Source organism: Oncorhynchus gorbuscha, linkage group LG26 (assembly GCF_021184085.1).
Source record: "Oncorhynchus gorbuscha isolate QuinsamMale2020 ecotype Even-year linkage group LG26, OgorEven_v1.0, whole genome shotgun sequence".
NCBI classification, from domain to species: Eukaryota; Metazoa; Chordata; class Actinopteri; order Salmoniformes; family Salmonidae; genus Oncorhynchus; species Oncorhynchus gorbuscha.
The window spans coordinates 9,243,636-9,253,261 of record NC_060198.1 but is presented as its reverse complement, the minus strand read 5'-3'; the positions used below and the strand labels follow the sequence as shown (position 1 = coordinate 9,253,261).

The 9,626-nt window shown below is 42.8% G+C and overlaps 1 protein-coding gene across 5 annotated transcripts in view; it reads left to right on the top strand.

Annotated features, from left to right (window-relative positions):
* The first annotated feature begins 556 nt into the window (after positions 1-556).
* LOC124015112 (phosphoinositide 3-kinase regulatory subunit 5-like) overlaps positions 557-9,626 on the top strand; it is a 28,474-nt gene continuing 19,404 nt past the window's right edge. For 2 of the 5 annotated variants that reach the window (XR_006835099.1, XM_046330054.1), the window contains exons 1-3: positions 557-595; positions 862-975; positions 2,429-2,511. The gene's annotated coding sequence lies outside the window, so the exon portion shown is untranslated. The other 3 variants (XM_046330055.1, XM_046330058.1, XM_046330056.1) reach the window with 3 other exon arrangements.

Below are 9,626 nucleotides of genomic sequence, written 5' to 3'. Positions count from 1 at the left end.
TGTGCATTTTGCAACTCCTTAACATATTATACATTTGCAAATTCATAACATATCATATGAATTATAATTCATAACATATTGTACATTTTGCAACTTTGTAAAATATAGTACACATTGTAAATTGTAACACATCATATGAAATGGGTGATGGACATTCACACATTAATACATACCATACTAAATGGAGTGTCATTTAGATTTACATACAGAATAATACAAATTCTCTGAGACCAGGTTGCAGCCACGTGCAGGAGCTTCCAGCGATTTGTAGTCTTGCATGATGTCTACTTAGATGCAAATTATATTTTCAAATCTGAGTGTAAATAGAGCCGAATATATTGATAAAAGTTACCTTGTCCAAGAGACATTTACATGGTTATCAAAACGTCACGCCAGGGTAAGCCTACACGAAACACAGTCCTTATTTGAAGTGTTTCTGAAATTTCCTATGGGAAAAATGAGTGATGGAAAAACAATTGGAATCATTTCCCTGTTTGACTGCTAGGTTTTATGGGTATTATGACAGCTCTATGGGGCTCTATATCTTGGGTCATGTGTGTAGGCACACAGTTGACCAGGAAGTGGGAATGCACAGGTATGGAGAGCATACATTTTTACCGTTTATACATTGGAACGATGATTTCGCATATGGTATGGTTTTTATATTTGCTTCGCTGCTAATGAAAGGGCAAGAGACTCCACCAAAGATCCCGTCTGGAGAATGGTTTGTTTGGCACGCGTTAATGGACATTTGCTAACACCTATGCTTGAGGGGCTGTCAGGAACGTATAACTAGGTTGCCAGAACAATGATGCCAGCAGCATTTTATTTATTTATTGCGTATTCCATTTATCTCTTCAGATGGCTGTGGAGTGGGAAGTTGATGTTCTGCATTGTTTGTCAAGCACCTGTAGCACGTGTAATATCCCGAGGCTGTGGAAAGAGCGCCATCTTTTGGGAACAGGATGGAACTTGGTACGTTTGTTCCAAATCATCATCAATAACTTTAAAAAGTTGAGACAATGTAGTGCTGTTTATCCAACATTGACCAATATTAATCTGGCACCTTTTTGATATTATGTACAGTAGTCAAAGAACTAGGGAAGTTTCGTGATAACCCACGTCCTCACCACTGCTGTAGTCTAATGAATTCGTAACAGGAGGTGGCAGTATTTCACCACTCTTGTTGTAGGTTGTCTAACTGGGCTGGCTACTGTACTTTGTGGGGTCTATTCAATCTCATTGGCATGATGGCATCTGTGTAATAGTGGCCTTCACTGGTTGAATTGCAAGTGGAGAACCATCTTTATTATTAGACTACGCCTCTTCTCCCAATAACTCAAATGCACATTTTAAAGTCAGTTTAAATGATATCATTTTCACCTTTGACCTTTCTATTATAGTAATCAGACTTCAGACTTCCAGAGTAGGGCCTATATAAAAAAAAAAAAGTGATAGGAATAAAGGTATCCATCCCAAGCCCAGAGTAATACAGGAACTACTCACATTCCCCTTCATTGTGAACCTCATGAAGTTACTGTTTATTTACTGCCATTGTTTTTAGCTAATGCATCGCGTCCTGTTCCCTCTCAGAGAGGGGGAGAGAGGGGACGGGGAGGGATTTACCGTAACACATGAGATGCAAATCACAGTCAAAGTGGCATCAGGGGAAGTAGGGAGACCAATAGTGCTGCCCTGAGTGAGAAGAAAACAGTTGGCAGAGAAAATGACAGAACTGCTGAATTGGACTTGGAACAGTGGCTGTTCCAATGAGCCCAGATCCATTTTTTCATGTCAAAAGAGGCTCATTGTTATGTAGATATTAACATTTTAGAAAGTCCGTGTAAAACTAAAAGTAGTTTTTTTTCTTCTTCTATTCGTATCCTTTTATTATTCATCACACAATTCAGAGTTCAGTTGTCATGTGAATAAACTTGAACTTGGACAAACTCTCAGGTGTGTTCTCTCTCAAGTGTATCGGGTAGAGATATGTGCAACCCACCTTTGCAAAGACGGGGCAAAATGCTATTGGGATTAGTAATAAAGATGGTCAATCCTATTAAATCAATGACCCAGCCAGTCAAAACTAGAAATTGAAAGATCAAAGCCCAACATTCAAATCAATGTAACACATTTTTAGTCATGAAAATAGCAGGGAAACAAACAAACGAGACAAATTACTTCCTTTAGGGAGGCCAACAGACACCCACAATCTGCCTTCCTCATTGTGCTTACATGCACCTCTCTCATTCACTTCCTGTTTGACACAAGCCCTCTGCGTGTACAGGGACTATATCTCCTACTACTACTACTACTACTGTGGCTACTGTGACTTGTGGTAGTCTACAGCTGTTGTTTCTCTGGTGCCCTGCACAGCACTAGTGGCTCATCTGCGCTCCCCCTCTTCTCTCTTGTGAATGAATGGCAGTGGGATTGGTGTCATTGGACCTGAGGGGCTTTCGCACAAACTAACGCCGAAAGGCTATGGATGTTACTGGACGATAACAGCAGGTAAGCCGTGTGGAGGACTAGTGGGCTGTCTCCTAAAGGGGATCTGGTGCGTTGTCTGTGGTTGTAAGCCCGCAAGGCTATTGTCTTTTCACAATGCATGCTTTTGTGGCACAGTCGATGGTGCGCTGGGCTTCGGGCCAGAAGGTTGAGGGTTAAGGGGGAATTTGGTGGAGATGGTAGCCCCGCCTGGGACTCGAACCCAGGTCCATTACTGGAGCCTAAATCCAGAATAATAGGCAATAGAAACGTTTCAGAAGTGTAACGTCTGGACACTTTGTAAAGTACTGAAGTGTCTGACTCCAGACTCAGACATTCAAAATTAAGTTATATTCAAATTTAGACGTTTGAACTTGGATATGAGTTAGTATTGTCAGTTGTCTTCATCTGTGGACGATGCCTTATTTTTGCAAATCTCTAGTTGCCATTGCGCCCACAACTGCAAACAGAGAAAATACTGGTTCCATGCATCTGAGAAGGGAACATTTTGTGTTTGCACTAATCCTGGGAGTAGACTCGCCAATCAAATAAACCTAACCAATGCCCAAGTGTCATATAATTTCCTCAATGCTTGTGTTTCCGAGTTTGTGGCTGGCGGTTGGTCCAGGGGTGTAAGAAAAGGGTATTATGGGATTCCCGAGTGGCGCAGCGGTCTAAGGCACTGCATCTCAGTGCTAGAGGCATCACTACAGACCCTGGTTCGATTCCAGACTGTACCGGCTGTGATTGGGAGTCCTATAGGGCGGTGCACAATTGGCCCAGCGTCATCCAGGTTAGAGTTTGGCTGGGGTAGGCCATCATTGTAAAAAATAATTTGTTCTTAACGGACTTGCCTAGTTAAACAAAATAAATAAATCGTAATAAGGATAGTTAAAGTTCTGGTGATGGGGTATTCTGGTTAGTTGAGGTCGTTATCCATTAAACTGATAGTGATTTTACTTGCAAATTCCACAAATGGATCAATTAAAATGTGACTGACTATCAGAAACAACACCGATAAACCCAACTGTTTGAGTTTGTGGTAGATTATATTGAAGTGATGGGAAAGGCTAAGGGGCTGTCAAAATAATGTCACTGACACACAAGAAAGTGAACTTGCAGACCCCCACCAAGCAGCATTTTGGTGGCTTATTTTTAGACACCCTGTGATTGTACTGTCATTATTCTAATACACAATGAGGAAGTTGATGAATAAGCATGTGTTGGTTGCATGGATACAGTATGCATGCAAACCATTTTTATATATACGGTGGGGAGAACACGTATTTGATAAACCTGCAAAATCGGCAGTCTTCCTACTTACAAAGCACGTCTGTAATTTTTATCATAGGTACACTTCAACTGTGAGACTGAATCTAAAACCAAAATCCAGAAAATCACATTGTATGATTTTTAAGTAATTAATTTGCATTTTATTGCCTGACATAAGTATTTGATAGATCAGAAAAGCAGAACTTAATATTTGGTACAGAAACCTTTGTTTGCAATTACAGAGATCATACGTTTCCTGTAGTTCTTCACCAGGTTTGCACACACTGCAGCAGGGATTTTGGACCACTCCTCCATACAGACCTTCTCCAGATCCTTCAGGTTTCGGGGCTGTCGCTGGGCAATACAGACTTTCAGCTCCCTCCAAAGATTTTCTATTGGGTTCAGGTCTGGAGACTGGCTAGGCCACTCCAGGACCTTGAGATGCTTCTTACGGAGCCACTCCTTAGTTGGCCTGGCTGTGTGTGTCGGGTCGTTGTCATGCTGGAAGACCCAGCCACGACCCATCTTCAATGCTCTTACTGAGGGAAGGAGGTTGTTGGCCAAGATATCGCGATTACATGGCCCCATCCATCCTCCCCTCAATAAGGTGCAGTCGTCCTGTCCATTTTGCAGAAAAGCATCCCCAAAGAATGATGTTTCCACCTCCATGCTCCACGGTTGGGATGGTATTCTTGGGGTTGTACTCATCCTTCTTCTTCCTCCAAACACAGCGAGTGGAGTTTAGACCAAAAAGCACTATTTGTCTCATCAGACCACATGACCTTCTCCCATTTCTCCTCTGGATCATCCAGATGGTCATTGGCAAACTTCAGACGGGTCTGGACATGCCCTGGCTTGAGCAGGGGGACCTTGCGTGCGCTGCAGGATTTTAATCCATGACGGCACAGTGTGTTACTACTGGTTTTCTTTGAGACTGTGGTCCCAGCTCTCTTCAGGTTATTGACTAGGTCCTGCCGTGTAGTTCTGGGCTGATCCCTCACCTTCCTCATGATCATTGATGCCCCACGAGGTGAGATCTTGCATGGAGCCCCAGGGGGTGATTGACCGTCATCTTGAACTTATTCCATTTTCTAATAATTGCACCAACAGTTGTTGCCTTCTCACCAAGCTGCTTGCCTATTGTCCTGTAGCCCATCCCAGCCTTGTGCAGGTCTACAATTTGATCCCGATGTCCTTACACAGCTCTCTGGTCTTGGCCATTGTGAAGAGGTTGGAGTCTGTTTGATTGAGTGTGTGGACAGGTGTCTTTTATACAGGTAACGAGTTCAAAAAGGTGCAGTTAATACAGGTAATGAGTGGAGAACAGGAGGGCTTCTTAAAGAAAAAATAACAGGTCTGTGAGAGCTGGAATTCTTACTGGTTGGTAGGTGATCAAATACTTATGTCATACAATAAAATGCAAAGTAATTACTTAAAAATCATACAATGTGATTTTCTGGATTTTTGTTTTAGATTCAGTCTCACAGTTGAAGTGTACCTATGATAAAAATGACAAACCTCTACATGCTTTGTAAGTAGGAAACACTGCTGATTTTGCAGGTTATCAAATACTTGTTCTCCCAACTGTATATCATTAAGCAGATGCTTTTATCCAAATCGACTTAGTCTAGCATGCATACATTCTTCAAACAAGTGTTCACAGGAATCAAACCTTCAATCCTGGCATTGCAAACGCCGTGATCTACCAACCAAGCCACAGAGGACCACAGTTATAATACTCTAATACCCCACCTGTCACCTACAGTATAACTATGTGTTGATGTGATGCACCACTTACAGTAATCTGAAGGTATAGAGTGCATTTGCAAAGTATTCAGACCCCTTGACTTTTTCCACATTTTGTTACTTTACAGGTTTATTCTAAAGTTGATTAAATAGGTTTTTTTCCCCCTCATCAATCTCCACACCAACACGCCATAATGACAAAGCAAAAACAGGTTTATAGATTTTTGTGCAAATTTATGAAAAATAAAAAATATGAAAGTATTCAGAACCTTTACTCAGTATTTTGTTGAAGCAGCAGTAACAGCCTTAAGTCTTATTGGGTATGACACTACAAGCTTGGCATACCTGTATTTGGGGAGTTTCTCCCATTCTTCTCTGCAGATCCTCTCAAGCTCTGTCAGGTTGGATGGGAAGAGTTGTTGCACAGCTATTTTCAGGTCTCTCCAGAGATGTTTGATCGGGTTCAAGTCCGGGCTCTGGCTGGACCACTCAAGGACATTGAGACTTGTCCCGAAGCCACTCCTGCATTGTCTTGGCTGTGTGCTGAGGGTTGTTGTCCTGTTAGAAGGTGAACCTTTGCCCCAGTCTGAGGTCCTGAGCACTCTGAAGCAGGTTTTTATCACGGATCTCTCTGTACTTTGCTCCGCTCATCTTTCCTCGATCCTGACTAATGTCCCAGTCTCTGCCGCTGAAAAACATCCCCACTTGCTGCCACCACCACCATGCTTCGCCGTAGAGATGGTGCCAGGTTTCCTCCAGACGTGACACTTGGCATTCAGGCCAAAGAGTTCAATCTTGGTTTCATCAGACCAAAGAATCTTGTTTCTCAAGGTCTGAGAGTCCTTTAGGTGCCTTTTGGCAAGCGGGCTGTCATGTGCCTTTTACTGAGGAGTGGCTTCTGTCTGGCCACTCTTAACATGAAGGCCTGATTGGTGGAGTGCTGCAGAGAAAGTTATCCTTTTGAAAAGTTCTCCCATCTCCACAGAGGAACACAGGAACTCGGTCAGAGTGTCGGGTTTTTGGTCACCTCTCTGACTAAGGCCCTCCTCCCCCGATTGCTGAGTTTGGCCGGGCGGCCAGCTCTAGGAAGAGTCTTGATGGTTCCAAACTTCTTCCATTTGAGAATGATGGAGGCCATTGTGTTCTTGGGGACCTTCAATGCTGCAGACTTTTTTTGTACCCTTCCCCAGATCTGTGCCTAGACACAATCCTGTTTCAGAGTTCTACCGACAATTCCTTCGACCTCATGGCTTGGTTTTTGCTCTGACTTGCATTGTCAATTGTGGAACCTTTTATATAAACAGCTGTGTGTCTTTCCAAATCATGTCCAATCAATTGAATTTACCACAGGTGGACTCCAATCAAGTTGTAGGAACATCTCAAGGACCATCAATGGAAACAGGATGCACCGGAGTTCAATTCTGAGTCTTATGCCAAAGGGTCTGAATACTTATGTAAATAAAGTATTTTTAATACATTTGCAAAAATGTCCAAACTGTTTTTGCTCTTGTCATTATGTGGTATTGTGTGTAGATTGATGAGGGGAAAAAATGGCATTTAATCCATTTTAGATTAAGGCTGTAACGGTCTGAATACTTTCCGAGTGCACTGTAGATGGGTAAGTGAATACTTTCCGAGGGCACTGTAGATGGGTAAGTGAATACTTTCCGAGGGCACTGTAGATGGGTAAGTGAATACTTTCCGAGGGCACTGTAGATGGGTAAGTGAATACTTTCAGAGGGCACTGTAGATGGGTAAGTGAATACTTTCAGAGGGCACTGTAGATGGGTAAGTGAATACTTTCAGAGGGCACTGTAGATGGGTAAGTGAATACTTTCAGAGGGCACTGTAGATGGGTAAGTGAATACTTTCAGAGGGCACTGTAGATGGGTAAGTGAATACTTTCAGAGGGCACTGTAGATGGGTAAGTGAATACTTTCCGAGGGCACTGTAGATGGGTAAGTGAATACTTTCAGAGGGCACTGTAGATGGGTAAGTGAATACTTTCCGAGGGCACTGTAGATGGGGGAATACTTTCCGAGGGCACTGTAGATGGGTAAGTGAATACTTTCCGAGGGCACTGTAGATGGGTAAGTGAATACTTTCCGAGGGCACTGTAGATGGGTAAGTGAATACTTTCCGAGGGCACTGTAGATGGGTAAGTGAATACTTTCAGAGGGCACTGTAGATGGGTAAGTGAATACTTTCAGAGGGCACTGTAGATGGGTAAGTGAATACTTTCCGAGGGCACTGTAGATGGGTAAGTGAATACTTTCAGAGGGCACTGTAGATGGGTAAGTGAATACTTTCAGAGGGCACTGTAGATGGGTAAGTGAATACTTTCCGAGGGCACTGTAGATGGGTAAGTGAATACTTTCCGAGGGCACTGTAGATGGGTAAGTGAATACTTTCCGAGGGCACTGTAGATGGGTAAGTGAATACTTTCCGAGGGCACTGTAGATGGGTAAGTGAATACTTTCCGAGGGCACTGTAGATGGGTAAGTGGAAGTCTGTCACAGTCATGCATATTTCTGCTCAGTGTTTTGCTCAAAGATTAGTCAAAGATTGGGAAATGGCCTCTGCAGTTGGGTGTTGCAGTTTATCAAATAATTCTAGTAAGGAACTATTTAATCCATATCCCAATCATCAGCGTGGATCCACTGGTTTATGGTGAAGGCAGAATGAAACAGGATACTTTATTTCATATCTCCAAATGCACTTTCTAACAACCTGCTCTTGATGTGCAAGTGTGTTTCTGTTTTAGGTGTCAGTCTATTGAGAGCACTGAGAATATTTGTAACCCTAGCAAACTATTAACCAAAGTTATTTCTCAAACATTACCCAGAGCAACTCTGGTTAAGTACCATGCTCAAGGGCACATCGACTGATTTTCTTTTTTTTTTACCGAGTCAGCTCGGGGATTCGAATCATAAACCTTAAGGTTACTGGCTCAAAGCTCTTAACCGCTAGGCTACCTGCCGCTTTTCAGCGTATGATTGGAAGTCACCTACCTCCCTATATCTATCTCCAAGCACTAGTGAAAGCGGCAACACCCATTTTTAGCAGACAAGATCGTTTGGTTAGCACTCGCATCAAAAACGCCATGCAGTACGGTCTGCACAACCTCTCTTCCTGTTTTACCTCTTTACCATTCTTATCTACAGAATCTGTGTTTTCACAGAACTTTCCCACATGATATACACCTCACTCACCCAGGGGTACGCTCAGGAGGCAAATGTGCAACGCGGCAGATAGAAATGTAGTGAATAGAGCTGACATGATTCCTTATTCCACGTCGGAGAGGCATGTTTGGTTCTACATATTTTTATCCGAATGTCACCTGAACACGCCCCCAGGTCTTCCACATTGCATATACTATATCTACATTGCACATTATACACAAATGCTTTGGTTAAGAGCCATCAAATATTATACACCTTACTGATTTTCCTTATTTACATATCATGTGCTCAAGATATTCTAACTGACAGTCTAGCTATAAATGTGGATATACATAAAACGGTGTGGATGTTTGGTAGCCGTGTCTTATATCAGGCCTGGCTCGTCGTCCATAACATCCAGTGCAACAACAACAACATCATGCAATTCAGACCATATTTGCATAATTGTCCACTCCCTCTCAAAATGTCTTTTTACTGGGGACGTGAGGATCAAAGTCCGTGTATAATGACACTGTTGTTCTAATTCCCATCCACCTTGTGGATCTATTGTCTCTTGTCTATACGTGTCCTGAATCTGATCATAAAATGTGCGTAGGGTGTAACATGTGTGTAGGGTGTACACTAAGGACTCTAATGCGGGGGGGAAATAAATATTTTTTGGGGTCCGATTTGAAAGTGTTCAGTAACTGCAGATGTGGCCGCTTCTATACTTCCACCATAGAGTCTAATGAACTTTACCAACATCGATACCCTGCCACTGCATCCCACTGTACCTGGTTGGGCCTGTACGTGCAAAAGACACCCGCTGGCCGGTAGTTGCATTGAACAATCGAGGAAGCATTTTACAGCGGAGCATTATCGTATTATTGTTCAACTTTTGTTATTTCCTAAAACCATAAGAGGCTGGTTCTCATGCAGTTGTCCAGTGGAGAGAGAGCG